At 38.4% G+C, this 19638-nt stretch overlaps 1 long non-coding RNA gene across 1 annotated transcript in view; it reads right to left on the minus strand.

Annotated features, from left to right (window-relative positions):
• Positions 1–12569: 12569 nt before the first annotated feature.
• LOC143646801 (uncharacterized) overlaps positions 12570–19638 on the minus strand; it is a 76403-nt gene continuing 69334 nt past the window's right edge. The window contains exons 2-5 of the long non-coding RNA XR_013157635.1: positions 16401–16465; positions 15461–15719; positions 13656–13721; positions 12570–13074 (exon numbers count right to left, since the gene is read on the minus strand). This is a non-coding gene — a long non-coding RNA (uncharacterized LOC143646801). The remainder of the gene's footprint in view (positions 13075–13655; positions 13722–15460; positions 15720–16400; positions 16466–19638) is intronic.

Consider the following 19638-nt stretch of genomic DNA (forward strand, 5'->3'; position numbering starts at 1 on the left):
AAAGAGAGAGGGGAAGTAATAGTGGAGAGCTAACTGGAGTACCTGATGAGGTAGATTTTCCAGTAGAGGGCATCAGGGAGGCTGACAGTGCTCCTGGAACCACAGCTGATGCTTGAGGTTGGTATTAGGAAGTTAAAGCTGACTAGGGCAGAGGTGGTGGGTCTTTGTTGGCAGTGGAGAAGACTAGAGGTTTTTCAGGGGTTGGAGATTTAACAAGGCAGAGTTAAGAATTTCTGCCTGTGCCAGGGAGTATGGTCCCTCTGCCCCTTTGTCTTGGCAGCCAAGGTTTTTCTTTGTTGGTGATGGGGAGTTATCTGGGGTTGGAAGATTAGTGGTAGCTCAGCTAATTGTTTTGCAGCAACTACTCCGGGGAGTGGAATGCATGGGCTACCAGGACTTTTGCATGGCCTTCAATGCAAGTGTTTAGCCATGGTGGTAAATTTTGGAAGAGTTGAAGCCAGGAGTCAATATACAGGAACTGGTCATGTTGGCCTGGCTGTCCTGTGGCAACTTGCCACATGGCTTGGATCAGGTGGGGGTCAACCAACCCCTCAGACAGCCATTCAACTCCAAAAGTAGACCAGTACAATTGACACAATTTGTGCAACTCTTGGGGCTTAAGCTTCACTCCATAATCTCCAGTAAACCCTTATTTTAAATTCTTAAGAAGGCAGGCTAAGGGGGTTTTGCTTTCAATACCACCCACAGTGATCCTTCCAGGGCACCAGAGGACAGCAAAAGAATATAATAAACAAAAGATAACTGCTTTGTCCATCTCTGACCACTTCCTTTGCAGGGGATTTAGGGTCATTTTGGCATGAGGTGGATTGGTTTAAATCCCCAAACCCAGACACTCTTGTTGAAAGGGCCACCTTATGAGCCACATGAAACCCATGGAACTGAAGATTGGGACACACAATTAACTTCATGGGTAACACATCACTGAAGCCTCAGGAGAGAGCCACATCTTGTTCACACACTTTCATATACCAGGCACTTAACAACACATCAAATTATGTTGCATCCCAAACCCAGAGTGTATCTAACTACTGAGGTTTCTACTTCAGCTTCTCCTCTGTCTGAAGGATACTTGGTCTAGTTTAGGAGGTGATCAGTATCCTTTTTTGCCTGAAAAGCAGGACCTTTCAATCCCTACACCTGATAGAATAACCATTATTACCAGTCTGATGGGCAGAGCTCTGGTTCAATTCTCAGGGATACTGAGATCACCAGGGAAACTGGTGTTCTATTCCAGTCAGATGATCCTGAACTGGAAGAAAAGGTTCCAGGGGTGCCCTGGATGATCAAGATCAGTCTGTGCAAGTGCTGGAGAGGATGCGGTGAAAGAGGCACACTTATCCACTCTTGGTGGGAATGTCAAATGGTGCAACCACTGTGGAAGGCAGTTTGGTGGTTCCTCAAAAAGCTGAATATAGAATTGCCATACGACCCAGCAATACCATTGCTGGGAATCTACTCAAAGGAATTAAGGGCAAAAACTCAAACGGACATTTGCACACCAATGTTTATAGCAGCGTTATTTACAATTGCAAAGAGATGGAAACAGCCAAAATGTCCATCAACAGACGAGTGGCTAAACAAACTGTGGTATATACATATGATGGAATATTATGCAGCTTTAAGACAGGATAAACTTATGAAGCATGTAATAACATGGATGGACCTAGAGAACATTATGCTGAGTGAGTCTAGCCAAAAACTAAAAGACAAATACTGTATGGTCCCAATGATGTGAATCGATATTCGAGAATAAACTTGGAATATGTCATTGGTAACAGAGTTCAGCAGGAGTTAGAAACAGGGTAAGATAATGGGTAATTGGAGCTGATGGGATACAGACTGCGCAACAGGACTAGATACAAAAACTCAAAAATGGACAGCACAATAATACCTAATTGTAAAGTAATCATGTTAAAACACTGAATGAAGCTGCATCCGAGCTATAGGTTTTTTGTTTTGTTTTGTTTTGTTTTTACTATTATCACTTTTTTTCTCTATATTAACATTCTATATCTTTTTCGGTTGTGTTGCTAGTTCTTCTAAACCGATGCAAATGTACTAAGAAATGATGATCATGCATCTATGTGATGATGTTGAGAATTACTGATTGCATATGTAGAATGGTATGATTTCTAAATGTTGGGTTAATTTCTTTTTTTCCGTTAATTAATAAAAAAAAAAAGATCAGTCTGTGGTTCAGGCCTCCCAAGAGATGGGGAGGGGACACAAGGGTGTTTCCTCCTTAGGGTGTGGAGTTTCCCAGCAGATTCACCAGAAATGAAGTAGGGAGAAACTTCAAACAATATGCAAGAAAACACTGTAGCCTCTGAGAAATGGACAAGCTTTTTATTTCCTGCAGGATCAGAGGACTTCTGTACAAAGTCTGAGGACCAAATATCTTTTGCCTCCAGATTATATAGGAAAACCAAGCAGTGTGGGATTTACTATGGGAATGGACAAGATTGGCATTATAAGCTCTGGCTCACAGATCGTTTCTTTTGTCTGGAATGCAGGCAGGCCTGGGCATGTCTGGAAGACAGAGCAAGTATTTTGTTTCACTACCTCTTTCAGAAAACATGTTTTTACACATTCTTGAGAGTACACAAATTCATATAGTCATTTCAGTAAGGAAGTACAGCAATAATATTGAGGTCTCTATTATGAACTATCTCAAGGTGTTGAAAATTAATCAGGATATTTTGAACATTGATTTAGAATAAGTGGCTAAATTTGTGGTAATTTGTTTTGCACCAGTATATCACTAATACAAACTCTCTTTCCCCCATAAACATTTCTGGTTGAACCTGACAACAATTAACATACCTACAATCCAAAATCACAGGATGGAAATCATTGCATTGTCTTTACACTTTGACCACTTGTTCTATACTTCTCATTGCCAGTGTCTGTTTCTCTCTCTCTGTGTATGTATATACACAGAGAGACAGAAACAGAGAGAGCAGAACACTAAGATTGCTTGAACTAAGCTGACTCCTAAATTTATACAATTTAAGCTAATATATGAAATCATACTGATAAAAATACCTCATGTTTGCATAAAAATTTTCAGAGTCTGCAGCTCACCATCATCTAAATTGAATCCAATTCTTTATACACCAGTCTTAACAGTCCTCATGATAGTCTTTTTACTTTTTGTTTTATAGATTAAGAAATTAACATCCAAAGATTTGAAGTTCATGGTCTTTACAGCTGGTTGTGGCACAGGCAAGGGCAACTTATTTTCATTAACTTGTTGTTGGTCCTTTTACTCACAATCACAGTGCCTGCATTGGCTCTGCCAGGACCACTTCAATGGAAGTATGAGCAGCTGCTCAGGGACCATGAATTGAGGCTGGTGAGTGCTAAATGCAACAAGCATGTTCAGTGCTACAGAGATTGTTTCTCATCTTTTTTTAAATTATTAATTAGAAAAAAGACATTTAGAAATCATTCCATTCTACATATGCAATCAGTAATTCTTAATATCATCACATAGATGTATGATCATCATTTCTTAGTACATTTGCATCGATTTAGGAAAAGAACTAGCAAGACAACAGAAAAAGATATAGAATGTTAATATAGAGAAAAAATAAAAATAATAATAAATTTAAAAATATATATAAAAAAAGGAAAAAGAAAAAAACAAAAGACACAAACAAACAAAACAAAACAAAACAAAAAACTATAGCTCAGATGCAGCTTCATTCAGTGTTTTAACATAATCTCTTTGCAATTGTAAATAATGCTGCTATAAACATTGGTGTGCAAATGTCTGTTTGTGTCTTTGCCCTTAATTCCTTTGAGTAGATTCCCAGCAATGGTATTGCTGGGTCGTATGGCAATTCTGTATTCATTTTTTTGAGGAACCGCCAAACTGCCTTCCACAGTGGTTGCACCATTTGACATTACCACCAACAGTTTTAACTGCTCTTTTTGAAGCCCATTCATCCCTTCAATTAACCCCACTGTTGTGGGTTTGCAAGGTAATTGAAATGTCCATAAGCCTTCATTTTAAGTAGCTAGGGCTGAATTAGTTGTCAGGTAAAATGTGGCTTGCTATCGAGGTCCACATGTGTGGGGCCATGAAGAGTGCACTTAGCTTTTCTTAGCTACATAGGGCAGCTCTTTGCTTAGCTTTCTGTACTGGGAAGAACATCAGCAGTTGAGCAGTTATAACTAGGGTGATAAAGGCATATTTTGCACATTGGGATAAGAAAAGAGGCTCAATATAATCTACCTGCCACCCAGTGACTGGAATATACATGGGACTGATGTGACCACATTGATGAGTAAGCATTCTTGGCTCTCACAACAAACAGGAGGGGCAAGCATCCATAATGTCCTTGAGCTGCTGCCCAGTGATGGGCAGCTGAAATTTCTGTGTCAGTATCCACAGAGTTTGGTACTCTTGGTTTTCTGTTTCCCTATGTGGCCATTCAGTAACCTCATGTAATGTTGACCTTATTCTACAAATTCTTACTTAAGTGTCTGCTTCAATATTGCCAAGTAATGAATCAGTATTAGGGGCAGAGGCACGAAACACTCTTACTTTTCATTTGTTATAAGCAGTCCAGATGAATTCTGTTTTATTTTGTTAAATGCTGCCAAATGTAATGTACAAGAAATGGAATGATTTTATAAAGGGAATTTATTAAGTTACAAGTTTATGGTTCTGTGGCCATATAAATGGCCAAACTAAGGCATCCAGATAAAAATAACTTGACTCAAGAAAAACTGATTTGTTCCCATTCATAATTCTTATTTGGAATCTTTGCCAGTCCCCTATGTGAAGGGAAAAGGAGATTGTAGACTGTAGAGCCAGAGTTTCTTTCCCCATCTGCTGATCTGTGTATCTTTGTTCTTTGGGTAATTTACTCCAGTGCTTGCCCAGAGCCTGACAAGAACTACATTTGGCTGCCAATCTATGTCTTCAATTTTAGTGCTAGTGAGATAGGTCCTTCTCTGCTGTGTGGTGTATAGTTAGGCCACCATGACTCCATGGTCCAGGACCTGTAGCTCTTACTACAGACCTTCTATGCCTTAACATTCTGACTCTGCTAAATTGGTCACAAGTTGAGTGGGCTTTGAAATGGTTTGCCCTACTATTGTCCTAAGAATCACAGTGATTGGGAGCACTATGCAGGATAGCATACTTTAAGCCTATTGTGAAGGTTTCATTATCTGTTCCAATAACATTAACAGCATAAATGACAAGCTTCACTCCTAGTTCCCTCAGTACTTCTTGCAATTCATTCAGCATATTCCAGTGGAGGGCAGCATGTGGTATGTCTCAGACATTGGGTCAAGTTTATCTACATTCAGATATAAGCCAATTTACTGATGGATTGGATTCTGTTCTGGCAGGTAGAATATATATACATTGCCAGAGGGAGAGCTGTGTATTAATTGAGGCTAATTTGTTTACTTCTTTTACTAAAGGCAAGATTCCTTCTGTATCAGTGCTCTAAAGATGTAGTAGCCAATTTGACAGAACTTTTTCAGGCTTTTGTCTGTATTGATTCCCAATTTCATGTAATTCAGTGGCAGTGTAGTCCTACATGGTAACTAAGATATTTTGGTCAGGAGGGAGTGCTGACACAGACATAGCAACAGTGACACCCTCAGCAGCATTCTCCCCTATTGGAGTTTGAGGGTGCTGAATATGTTCTAGAAAATGTTGTTGGATCAGAGGACAAATAGTTTCCTTTTCTCATTTTCAATTTTCCCGTCAGACTGGGGGCTCATCATCATCTGAAGAGAAATCAACAAGATTCTGTATTTTAAAGTCCCAATCAGGGGAAGTCAGGATATGCCCTCTTACTCCAGCATAGCAGCATGCCAAGATTTCTAAAATCTCATATACATGGCATAGCCTCTTATTCAATGCATCCTTCAATTGTGTTTGGACTTTAAGCAAGTCCCTTTCTAACTTAAATTCTTCTTTTAGGCAGCAATCACAACTTTAGCAGCCAGAGCCTCTTCTGTGGCCAAAAGTGCAACTCCTAATGGGCCATGTGACAGCTGTGCCAGTCTGACTCTCCTTTTTATTATGAAATCCTGATTGTCTTGTGACCTGCCACAGGAATAAAAAGGCCAGCCAGGGAGTCCTGGCCATCCACATACTCCCTCAGTGGTCTTTCTTTGTCTAGGAAGATAGCCACTCCACCCCATATGGATGTTGCAGACCATTCCAGGATTTCCCCTGAGGAGCTTCCCTTCCCAGTAGTCATGTGTTTTACTGACAGATGTATGTTTTCCTGGCTTTCTCACCTAATGTTCCAACCCAACTTAGTTTCAAGAACACATCTGGTATGAAGTTACCCATGAGTTTAATTAGGGGCTGTGCCAGTTTGAAAATATTTATGTGAACTAGAAAAACAAGGTTTCAATCCTAATTCCATTTTACAAAGATAGTCTTTTCTTCTAACCCCAATCCAACACTATAGACTGGAAACTTGATTAGGTTATCTTCACAGTGATGTGGCTCAATCAATCATGGATATTAAACTTGATTTGATTAAGACATGCCTCCACTCATTCCAGGTGGATCCTTTAAATGAGGAAGCATTTTGGAAAAAGTCTGAGGGCACAGGAGAGCAACCCAGTAGAGTCATGAGATTCCAAGAGAGCAGAGCCACAACAGATCCCTGAGATAGAGTCCACCAGCCAGAAACCTTTAGAAATAAAGAAGGAAAATGTCCAAGGACAACTTCATAAAGAAAGCTAGCAGATGCCACCATGTTTGCCATGTGCCTTTACAGCTGAGAGGGAAACCCTGAATATAATTGGCCTCTTGAAGCAAAGTATATTTCCCTGATGTTTTGTATTGGACATTTTTATGGGCTTGGTACATTTTCAAGACCTTAAAGCTGTAAACTAACAACTTATTTGCTCCCCCTTTCTGGAGGGGGGGGTTCATGATCTGGGAATTGAATAAATTCTCCTTTTTAAAGATCATTCCATCTCTGGTATATTTCATTCTGACAGCAAGCAAACTAAAACAGATTTTGGTACCATGAGTGGGGTGCTACTGCAGTTTGCAAATACCAAACACATTGGAGCAGCTTTTTAAATGGGCAGGGGGAAGATTTTCAAGACGTTGTGAGGATCTTGATAGAGAAGGCCTAGAATGTTTTGAAGAGGCTGTTTGTAGAGATATGGACTCTAAAGATACTTTTGAGGAGCCTCTAGAAAGAAATGAGACATGCGTTATTGCAAACTGGAAGGAAGGCAATCCTTGTCTTAAAATGGCAGATAATCTGACAGAATTGATATGGCTTTGGCTGGAAGATGCATTTAAAAAGCCATGAACTTGGATATTTAGCAGAAGAGATTTTCAAATTAAATCTCAAAAGTGCATTCTAATTTCTCCTCACAGCTTATAGTGAAATGTTAGAGAAGATATAAGCTGAGAACTGAACTTTTGGGTACAAAGAAACCAGGAATTGATGTTCTGGAAAATTCTGGGCTTTCAGGAAGGGAGACCCCAGAAACAAGTGCCCCGTATCAGGATATAACCAAATGGGAAACAGCCATTTCAGCAAAAGCCAAGATTAACCATGGAGTTATCCAGGAAGGATTTGTGGAAATTCCTGCTGTCTGATGGGAATGATCCTTTCTTGCTACATAGAAAGCCAAAAAGAGTGCTGTGGGACTTTATAAGAGGGCCTCAGAAAAGGGACAAAACAAATGTAAAATAAATTCAGAGACAGGACTTTGGAAGCTAAGGTCTGAAGTCAAGAAGCCTCAGGCCAGGAGAATGGACCCAACCAAGCATGTAGAGAGGGTGAGTTTGCCCCAACATCAGAGGGTGGGCCTTCCACCTCATTGCAGTGGAAGAGCGATGCTGCCTTAGGCTTTGGAGAAGGTGGGGTACATACCTTGGGAATTGGGGGAGATCCTGGATGGCACCACTTGGAGGGGTTGAGCATGAGCCCCAGAGATGGCAGAGAGGCAAGGTGTGGCCCTGATGCTTGGAAAGAGTAGAGCCAAGAAAAGATACTCTTTCCAATGTCCTCCAAAGTTGCATCCAGTAAGAGGTGAGACACTGTATAGGCCCTTGAAAATGATGGTGTTGCTGCTTTCTAAAGCCCTGAAAATAAATATCTCTCAGACTTTAAAGTCTAATGGAGCTTGCTGTCCAGGTTTTGGAAACTGCTTGGTTCCAGTGACCCTGTGTTCCTTAAAATTTCTCCCTATGGAATTGGGGGTATTTATTCTGACTGTCTCTCCTTTGTGTGTTGGCAACAAATAATTTGTTCTGAGTTTTACAGGTCCAGAGCCAAAGGAGTTTGCCTTAGGACAGATCGTGCTTGTAACTAACTTTGATGCAATTTTGTACTGTTTCAAACTTTGTATTGCATTTGTATTGTTACTGAAATGGCTGAAGTCTTTCTGATATTGTAGTGGAATGAATGTGTTTTGTACATAGGAAAAAACATGTCTTTTTTTAGGGTACAGAGGGTGGAATGTGCTTGTTTGAAAGAATTTATGTACTCTACAAAAGCCATGTTTAATTCTAATCTCATTTTGCAAAGGCAGACATTTCTTCTAATCCCTATCCAACACTACAGGTTGGAAATCTGATTAGGTTATCTCTGCAGAGACATGACTCAATCAATTGTGGGTATTAAAACTTGATTAAATTGAGATGTGTCTCTGCCTATTCTAGGTGGGTCTTGATTACTTTTCTTAAATTTTTAAAAGAGGAAGCATTTTGTAAAAAACTTTAGAATGATGGAAAGCAACACAGCAAAGTCACAAGATTCCAAGAGAGCAGAGCCATGGAAGGTCCATGAGTCATAGTGTACCAGCCAGAGGCCTTTGGTTATGAAGAAGAAAAATTCCCCTGGAAAAGCTTCATAAACAGGAAGCTGTGAGAGAAAGTTAGCAGATGCTGTGGTGTTTGACATGTGCCTTTCCAGTTGAGAGGAAAACCCAAAAAAATCATTGGCCTTCTTGAACCAAGGTATCATTCCCTGATACCTTAGATTGGACATTTTTATGGACTTGCTTTAATCAGGACATGTTAAATGCCTTAGAACTGTAAGATAGCAAATTATTAAATTCCCCTTTTTAAAATACATTCAGTTCTTGTATATTGCATTCTGGAAGCTAGCAAACTAAAATAGGGATTTGAAAACTTGAGATGATCTTTCCTAATGGTGTCCAGTCAGGAAATGGAAGTCAGTATTCCATACAAAAGAGAGAGAAAGGAGCGCTACAGAGCAGAGTATCACAAGATTTGATTATGGGAAGGGAGTTTTACTCACATTATTTCCCTCCTGAGGAGATCTGTTGACTATTAATGCCTGTCCTTGTCATGTAGGTGACTGCAGGCAGTGACTTATTCTCTTAATAGAGGACAGTGAAGAGCTGGATCCTGGGTCCTCAAATTAAGTTAAGGGCAAAATCCAAGATGTTTAGCAGAAACTAACATGGAAATATCATGACTGTTCAGCAATATGCAAGTTACAGGCCAATCCCCTGACAAGATGGTTGCCAATATTGCTTTCTTCCTAGGAAGGTGTACCAAAATTTAATGCCCAAGAGTTATGTGGCAACAGGAAGGATATTATATAAAGAAGACTGTGTATTTATCCACAATAAGAGTGCAACCTGTGCCTTGACTTTTACAGTAGAGGCTATCTGTTAATGAGAAAAATGATGGCCTTCTACATATATGACAGAAGCCATATTCTTTTCCTTGTCCCCAAGGAATAAGAATACCTATGCACTTGGGTATCATTTTCTAGCATGAGCCTCACCAAATTTCATGGGTGCCTTTGGTATGGCCTGTGGCAATCTCAATATTAATCCCTTTTCTAGTTATCATTGGAGGAATACCTTGTTCCAATGTTACTTCTATTCTAATTGCTGATGGAGTGGACAGTGGGGTCCTGAAATATTCATTTGCTAAAATTTATCTTGCTGTCAGTGTCCTATATATTGCCCTAATTTCTTCCTAAAAATAACCTGCCAATCCATGCCATGTGTGGATGGGAGATAGCATCTGTAAATGTTGCTTTAAAATACCATTTTTCTTTTCTATCAGGCCAGAAGCATAAGAATTGCATGGCAGATTAAAATGCTTGGCAATTTCTTTCTCTCATGCCCAGTCCTGGATTGATGACCTGTAAAATAAGTGTCTTGGTCACTGTTAAAATGTTATGGGGTACCAATATATGCTGGTTTGAAAATATCATCTACTCCAGAAAAGCTGTGTTTTAATCCTGATCCAATCTTGGGGAAGTACCTTTTTTTAATCCTAGTTTAATACTATAAACTGGAATCTTTTGATTTGATTTTCCCCACTGAGATGTGACATACTCAATTGTGGGTATGATTTTTGATTATATAGAGATGTGACTCTACCCATCCAGGGGGTCTTAATTAGATTGCTAAAGTCTTTAAAAGGGGAAACATTTTGAAGAAATGGGATAAAAGACAGAGCTGACAGTCAAAAGAAATTTCAGAGCTGACAGAGAGGGCAGAAACAAAGATGTTTGGAGATGCTTGGAGTCCAGCATACATTGCTGTGTGCCTTACCATGAGATGTTAAGCTAAGCAGAACCTGGGGAGACCCAAGGGAAGCAAAGAGATTAAATCCAGCCCCAGATAAAGAAAGTGAAGGACCCCCACAGGAACAAAGACTGAAAGCAATGGAGCATATGAGCAAAGGACAAGCACATGCCAGCCATGCGACTTCCCAGCTGACAGATGTTCTAGTCTTTCTTGAGTGGAGGTAACATCTTGTCAGTGTCTTAATTTGTACACTTTCATTTCCTTAGAACTGTAAACTTGTAACTTATTAAATTCTCTTTTTGAAAAACCATTCTAGTACTGGCATATTTCATTCCAGCAGCTTTTAAACTAACACACCATATGTGTTAGTTAGGGTTCTCTAGAGAAACAGAATCAACGGAGATCACTCACAAATATAAAATTTATAAAAATGTCTCACATAACTGTGGGAATGCAGAGTCCAAATTCCACAGGGCAGGCTGTGAAGCTGATGATTCTGATGAAGAGTCTGTATGACTTCCACAGGAGACTCACTGGCTGAAGCAGGAAGAGAGCCTGTCTCCTCTGAATCCTTCTTAAAAGGCTTCCTGTGATTAGATTAAGCATCACTCATTGCAGAAGACACTCCCCTTGGCTGATTACAAGTGGAATCAGCTGTGGATGCAGCTGATGTGTTCATGATTTAATTCTATGAAATGTCCTCATTGCAACGGACAGGCCAGCACTTGCCCAACCAAACAAACAGGTACCACCACTTGGCCAAATTGACACACGAACCTGACCATAACACCATACAAACAGGAAAGCTTCTCAAGGCTGTATATTGTGGAAGCTTAATTCACTCCTTGAAATCCAAAATCCTATTAAAATACTATGGCCTATTTCTGCTGATGGCACAATACTGTCCAGAGTGTCAGGTCATTGTACATGACCCAACTTTGGGTACATATATAAATCAGCCTGGTTTCATGGACTGTAACTGTCCAGATGGCTCATAGCTCAGCCCACTGTGTTCTCTAATGTCCTTCTTCATCCATATATATGGTGTCCATAGTTATTGGAGCTGTTATCCCTTATCACTGGGATAAGGGGGCCTGTCCTGTGCAAGAACCATATACCTCATATGGTGGTTTGAAGATGTATGTACACCAAAAAGCATGTTTTACATCTAATTCATTCCTGTGGGTGCAATTCATTGTAAGTAAAACCTTTAGATGAAGACAGTCCAATTAACTGGTCACCCACCTCATGCAAAATGGGTCTTATTGGAGTCCTTTAAAATGGAATGGGTGAAAGAGAGAAAAAGAGAGAGAGAGAGAGAGAGAGAGAGAGAGAGAGAGAGAGAGAGAGAGAGAGAGAGAGAGAGAGAGAAGAGGGTGGGGAGAGAGAGAAAGAAAGAGAGGGGGACAGAGAAAAGGAGAGAGTGACAGAAACCATGGAAGGAAGAAAAACAAATCAATGAAACCTGTAAGAGAAGGGAAAAATCAGCAGCTGCCCCCATGTGCCTTGCCATGTGGCAACAGAGAGAGGGATTGGTAGCATCTGGTCTTCGGGGGAAACACTGCCTTCATGACACATTGATTTGCACATTTTTCTTGGCCTCAAAATTATAAGTTTAAAAATTCCCATTGCTTCAGCCAAACCATTTCTTGACATTGCTTTGAGCAGCCTAGGAAACAAAAATACCAGGTACCCTCTGATGAGTCTCCTGCATCCTCTATTACTGGTGCTATTTTCCTTATTGCTGTCACGGATCGTGTAGAGGAGTTCAGATTCATTATATATGTAGCTAACTCCAAAAATATATTTAATTTTCCAGATATTGAGTTAATATGAAAAGAACTCCAGTGTTGCAAATAAGCATGTCAATTTCGTAGTGAGTTAGCCTGTATAAATGCACTTTTAGATGGAATATAAGTGTCTTTATACCATCCACTTATTTTGTCAGTGATGTTCACAGAGTTATTGTTATAGACTCAGTTTGTATAAGAAAGATATACTGTTAATGTTTGTTTTTCAATACTACTATATCATTGTTCTGTTTCTTTCCATTGATGGATCAGTATATGCATGGTACTCACTTCCCATTTTGTTTTTGCTACACGCCCCACTCAATCCCTTCTGGGTAGCTGGCAACACCCAATTGACAAACTTGCCCTGGTAATAAGTATCTAGAGGTAGGATCTGTTTCATAGTTATTTTTGTTTATTGGAATTTTTTCTTGCCCCAATGTCCCAATACCACAGAATCTCCTTTTTCATTCATCTTTTACTGGTTGATGTATCTGAGATAGATGGTTTTTAAATGGTTCTCCAAATTTAATAAGCCTATATAAGTTTTCAGTACTTTATGGTTCAAGGAGTTGGACACATTTGTTCTTTATCCATGACCACTGCCAGGATGACCTTTGTCTTTCCAGACCAAAATACCCCTAGGAATTTTAGGCTTTCCAGGATTCAGATCTTGGCATCATTGATGACTCATACTCAGGTCATTAAAAGGTGCTGCAATGGCTGGGCTCCATTTCTAGAGAGGTAATATTATAAGATGTAATCATAATATGGTCAATATAGTAAAAGACAGCAATATTTGGTTGCTTTATCATCCTGCTAAATCAGCTGCCATTGTTCCACGACAGTTGGTGGGGCTATGTATATACACTTGTGACAAAACCTTGGAAACACACTGCTTACTTCCCTAAATCAATTCAAACTGATCTTGGCTGTCTTCAGCTACTGGTAACCTGGAAATTGTTTTAGCTAGGTCTAATTCATGATGGAGCTTTCCTTCCTGGATTGAAAAGTCATTGAGAAGCATTGCAATAAAATATGAGGTACCATTGCATGAATAGTAGTAACAAACCTATTCAATTACAGAAAATTGACAGTCATTCTCCCACTATCATCTGGTTTCTCACTGGCCATATAAGACTATTAAATGAGCTCCATGCTGGCCATATGTTTCCCACTCCAGCTAATTCTTTAGAATGTTTCACTCATTTCAGCATGTCCACCCAGGAGATGATACTTTTTGGTATAGGTAAACTTCATGGATGGAGCCAATTGTACTGGGGACCCATGAGAAGCATCCAGTATAGTTGATTTCACCTTGCAGATGAAAAGGCAAAATTCACCAGTGGTGGTGGTAAGGTCTTGGTCTTGTAATACATGTACCTGTAATACATATTTGGGAATGGGAGAAATACATACAATATACTTCAGGAGATGAAGAACCCTATTTGAAATGTTTGGGCAATTTGCACTACTTGTAGGACTTTTCACCCATGCCCATCTATCGTCTTTATGGGCCCATTAAATCTCTATGGAATTCCCATAGATGAGCATGCACTCAGCTACACAATAAATAAAGGTTAAAAATGCAAATGGTTTGTTGAAAAGCAGTTGAGAACAAGCTCTATACAAAACTTCCAATAATCTGTTGCCACCCATATTTTCAGGAGATCATGGCCCCAACGTTAGTTTTCAGGTGTTAGGGGTATACACTCCCTTATACCAGCCTTTTTAATTTGGGTGGGGAGGGGGTGTGCTATGCATTGGCACAGATTTAGATGTAGACAGGCTGATATCTTTTCTCCTTAGGAAGCTTTTTTTATGAGTCCTAATAATAGCATTAGATTGTTTATATAAAATTTTCTACTGGAGAGCCTATGACAACCAAATCAGCCTATAATTGTTTATTAGTTACATGTACAGTCCTCCTGTGAGGGCTCTTTGTTTACCTTCCTTAGCCCTTACTATTATACTGTTTACGTCTCACTCAAACCTGCCATTGCCTGTGCCACATGTGAATGGCTTGGATAATTAGTGAGTTTAGAGTAGCTATTTATGTCCCACACTAGGCTGGAGGTGCAGTTTGGAGGGTTTCATCATTCATATTGGCTTTGAACAGTTCATCATGAGGTTGATTAAAGTGCTCAGCATATGCTGTATGTTTCATTCTTAATTCTTGAACTGTATACTATAATTCTTCTGTAGAACATCTGCCTTTTGTAGTGAGCATATTCCCTTCATTAGGCTAGGCTGATTTTGCAGCTAAAATGCACCATACTAATATATTTTGAAGGCCATGTGTTCTTTGCCAAGTCTGTTAAAGATGCTGATGATAAGCAGGATGTGTGGCCATGCTAGCCATTTTTGCCACTACTATTCTTGAAAGCATAATACCTCCCCTTATACTAAGTCCCATAATCTGAGTAACAAAACAACTATTCTTTCTTGGACCTTTTGCTTAAACTTTTCTGTTAATTCTACTAATTATGCATGTTTATTTTTCTTCATTACTGTTTGCTTCTGAGCAGCGATATCTTCCTGACAGACATCATAATCCCTGGTTGCTTTCATTTTGTAATTATTATCAAGCTTGCTTGTTTAGGCTCATATCAATTTCCATTTCTTCCTCTCATAATCCCTCTTGTATACTGTCTCAGGGATCCCATACCTTTGTATCCCAGCTTTCTCTCTAGAAAATGACACAAGACCTGCTACCATGGCATCTTTAATTCATGTATTTTTGCATTTTTACATGCCATTACTTCTAATTGTCTCATATGGTTTTTATCTTTTTTAACTAATGCATAAGTGTTGGAACACATTAACATTATATCCTTTTCTAGAGATAAAACCACTTCAAATATCTTCACTTCAGCTTCCACTTTTAATTAGGCTTTGGTAGCATATCTAACTGCCTACAACAATGGGCACACAGTGGCAGAAATCCATTCTTGGGATTTCCATTTGCTTTCCAGGTTTCACTTCAGGACAGATGACACACTAGATGGTGTTTTGGGGGACATTCCTGTACTCACACAATGGGCTAAACTGTTCTAAAATATGGCTATCACCTACTACATACTGGTAGTTATTCACCCAGGATAGCCCCCATTGACTATTACATGGTATCTGCACACTCCCATTTCCTTCTGCTTGTTCTGTTTTCAGTCTCCTGGCTGGTTCTTCAATTGTTTGCACTGAATCTGCAATATAAGTTACACTAAAGTTCAGTGGGCATTTAAGACCAGAAAATGAATTAGACCACTCCATATAGCAAAATATTTATAGTTTATTAAGGATCTTGCAGAATCAGAAGATGGTACTGGGCAACTGCAGGACATTCAGAGCAGTGCTCCTTGCTGCACAGAGGGTTACAGAGGACTATACAGGGGAAGGACAAGAAGGTACAAGCTAAGTCAGGATTTGAAAAATCATAAACATGTCTCTTTGAAGTTACTGATAATGTGGCAGAAGTGGTTCTAGTACAGATAGGTATATTGCTTAGAAATCATGCATTCCTTGCAAGATGCACCTATGGGGGGGGGTTGTGGGGACAGGGTTTGTGTTATCTAGGAATTTATGGCTTCTCTCATTTATAGTCTCCCAACTCCTCTATTCCCATGCCATAGAATGGAAATCATTGCAATTTGTTAGTCCTTTCACCTCTAGTTTCATTTAATTTTCAGTAACAATATGTATTTATACATAATCATACATATATACACAATATTAAGTAATATATATATTCAGTAACTATACATACACATCCAAGTATATGCATAAATTGCTAGGATTTCTTGAAGTAATAGCCTAAAAATGTATGCAGTTTAATGCAAATCTATGAAATCATAATGATAATATCTTTTACATTTGTATAACAGTATACATAGTTTGCATCCAGACTATGTATCCAAATTTAACCACATTAATTTTTAACCACAAGCATCCAAATTTAATCACATTATTTCTACACCAATTACATACTCCTCATGATCATATTTGCTTCGTCTGTCTTATAGATAAAGAAATTAAAGTGATACAGTTTGGAAGTCATGGTCTTACACTTAGTTATTCTAGATGAGATGTCTTCTAATGAAAATTTGTTTTGTCAATTTTCTGATTAGATCCTGTAATAGAGAATGTTAAGTGAGAAGTGAAATTAATAAGTAAGAAGTAAAAAATTTGGATTTTTCTCTAGATCATCCAAAATTGTGGATGAGACAGCAGTATGGGAGGTTCCTGGATATGATTCTTCCCTGATTCCCCATTCACACCTCAGGTCTTATCCAGTGTGTGCCACTGGCACAGAGATGGGTATAATCAAGGCTTAGGAACCACTGAAGCAGGAACAATCATGGCTACTCAAGAATATGGTGGAACAGCTCCATAACAAATAGGCTAAAATGACAAGGAAAAGTCTGTCAGAGCTAACCTCACCTCTCTCAGAAAGTTGTTATGGAGGATGGGAGATTATGAAGAATGTTTTAGACTTAATTGCAAGGGTCCTGGTAGTGCAGGTAACAACAAGGTAAGAAAGAGATATGGTTTACTGCAGGGCTTCCTCTGCCCTAGTTCTTAACTCTAGTATCTTAATGAAGTTTTCTTAAATGACACTAAACAAATCAATGAAAATTTGTGCATAAATAAATAACCACAAAACTAAGAGGTATCAGACATATGCCATTTTATGCCTTCCAACAATTAAGATCATTTCCTGTTTCTTTAAAAATACAACTTCAGAGTAAAGAGGAACATGGTTGGTGTTTATCTTGCTCTACATAATGCTAGAAACTTATAAGACTAAAATCTGTGAAACTAATGTATTTTTACTTTTGAGATAAGTGATTTTGGTGGCAATTTTAATGCATTTTTACATTTCATTACCATTCTTTGTGTAATGATCCTGGTACTAAATTACCAAATGTATTCCTGTGGGATATAGTGTTGAGGCAAATCTCAAACCACTTGAGTAATTGGTAAATAATTGTTCACTAGGCAACCACAAGAAATTGATGCATTTGCATTACTTAAGAACGTTATTTCCATTTTGCAATTCTTTAGTGCAAATTTGGAGGAGGTGAAGTCATCCTTGTTCACTTTCTGATTCTTTTCCAATCTCATTTCCCTATAGGTGCTTCTCCTTCTCCAGGAATGGTAAATCCCTTCAAGGTGCACTGAATTTAGTCAGGGCCCAGACTAGGCTTCCTAAACACAACTGTCCATACAGATCCCACAGTCTAACTTCCCTCCAACTCTCTCCATTAAAACCTGAGCTTGCATAGCTACATCCCAATCACAAACTGGATATCATAATTGGCCTACCAAAAAGATTTGTGTTTTACTTCAGAATGACACTCCCATAATTGAAATCAGTGTCTTTAGGAGCAATTTAAGCATTATAGGCAAGCCCATGAGGAACATATGTCTAAGTATAAGGCTTTCTGGTTGATCTTGCTGATGCTAAAATAATATGTAGTCAACTGTCTATATACAAGACTGCATTCCTCAGAAAATCATTGCCTTGCCCTGAAGCATAGACTATTTTGAAACAGAGTTTACTACCTGAAACTAGTGACAAAGTACATTTATTCCCACTGGTAGTGATGAATGACTAGATGTGTACATGTATTTATAAAGACATTTTTAGTCTACAACTGAAGCAGCTCATATTGAGTAACAGAAAGAATGAGTATTGGTTGATATAGTCTATGAAATTTGTATTCTACATTAAATTTACAAATATATTTGAATATTTATTATATATGAGACTACTAGAGATTGAAATATATTCATGAAATATAACAATGGCTTAAATATGAGAGTGAATAGCCTTTGATTTTGAAACTTTTTAGAAAATAATCATTTAATTAATATGTATTTAGTGATTTGGCAAAAATGAAAATACCATGCACCTAGAACCTACAGCATAAGACACCAGTAAGCATGAAATCATCCACACAACCCATTACAAATTGATGTCAAATAAAATGCATTTGTTTGTATACTTTTAATTATGTAGGAGTGAAATCATACTATTTATGTTCAATTATGAATGGCTTCTTTCATTAAACCTTAAGTTTATGACATTCCTCCATGTTACTGTTGTGACCTTTCTTCATTCTTACTGCTGTATAGTGGTCAAATATACCAAATCCATTGTTATTTATTTTATTTAGAGCAGTGATTTGCAAATATTATCCATGAAGATTTATTGAGGGCACATTCACCCCAATTCATTTGTATATTGGCTCTGGTTGTTGAAATATAAAAAGAAACTTGAATGCTGATGACAGAAGTATCATGGCCTGCAAAGTCTAAAATAATGTTAGCAATATACACAAAAAACATCAACTCTGATCTAATTTGTTGTTAGAAACTCAAGGTGTTTTCATATTTATATTATTGTAAATCATGCTACTGTGAATATTTGTGCCTGCATATTTTGTAAACACATTCCTACGTGTATTCCATAAATTTTGTCATATATATCCCAAAACATAAGAATGGGGCACTAATGGAGAATTGAGAAGAAATCTCTTAAGGGAGATAAAGTTGCTGATTCTGGCTATAACTCATACCTCCCAATAAATGGGTCATTGAACATTAATACTTCTCAATTGTCACTAATATGGTTAAGCAGGAAATCACCACTCTGTATCTTTCTATTTGTTGTTTTATACTCATACCCAAATCCTTCAGAGAAAAAAACACCATCAAAACTGTCAATTTCATTTTTAGTGATCCATACATATGTAGGATTTAACATAGTTTTCCTCTTATTTCACACACACTAGGTGGCCAGTCTGGTGATCAAATTGGTCTTTAGAAGTAATAATACATAATGTCATAAGGAAGCAAAATGAGCTAATTAGATGTAATGTTTAGATGTTACAAAATATTGGCAATCCTCTGATGTCTTTCTAGTGTGTAACTTCAATTTCTCAATTTCAAATACAGTTTTCGGTCACAATGTTGCTCATAATAACAATTCTAATGCAGCATGAGTTAATTGAGAAAATATGGTGGAGGAGGAACTTTTCAAATATTTTACTTAAACCAAGGATTCCCCATAGACCTTTTCTGGTTCTATATTTTCCTGTAATGTATTCCAGTGTTCCATAAAGAAATGCCAAGTTGTAAAGTGCAGGAGGTGCTTGGGCTCTACTCCCATCCTAGAATGTTTCACACTGGGCATTTTACAGTGTTCACTACCACATCTAAGCCATTCAATGACTTTTGCTCATACAAGTATAATTGTTTTATTAGGAGTGTCCTTAAATGTTTCTAGTACTGAAGAAGA

The sequence above is a fragment of the Tamandua tetradactyla genome, chromosome 9 (genome assembly GCF_023851605.1).
Source record: "Tamandua tetradactyla isolate mTamTet1 chromosome 9, mTamTet1.pri, whole genome shotgun sequence".
Classification (NCBI taxonomy): Eukaryota; Metazoa; Chordata; class Mammalia; order Pilosa; family Myrmecophagidae; genus Tamandua; species Tamandua tetradactyla.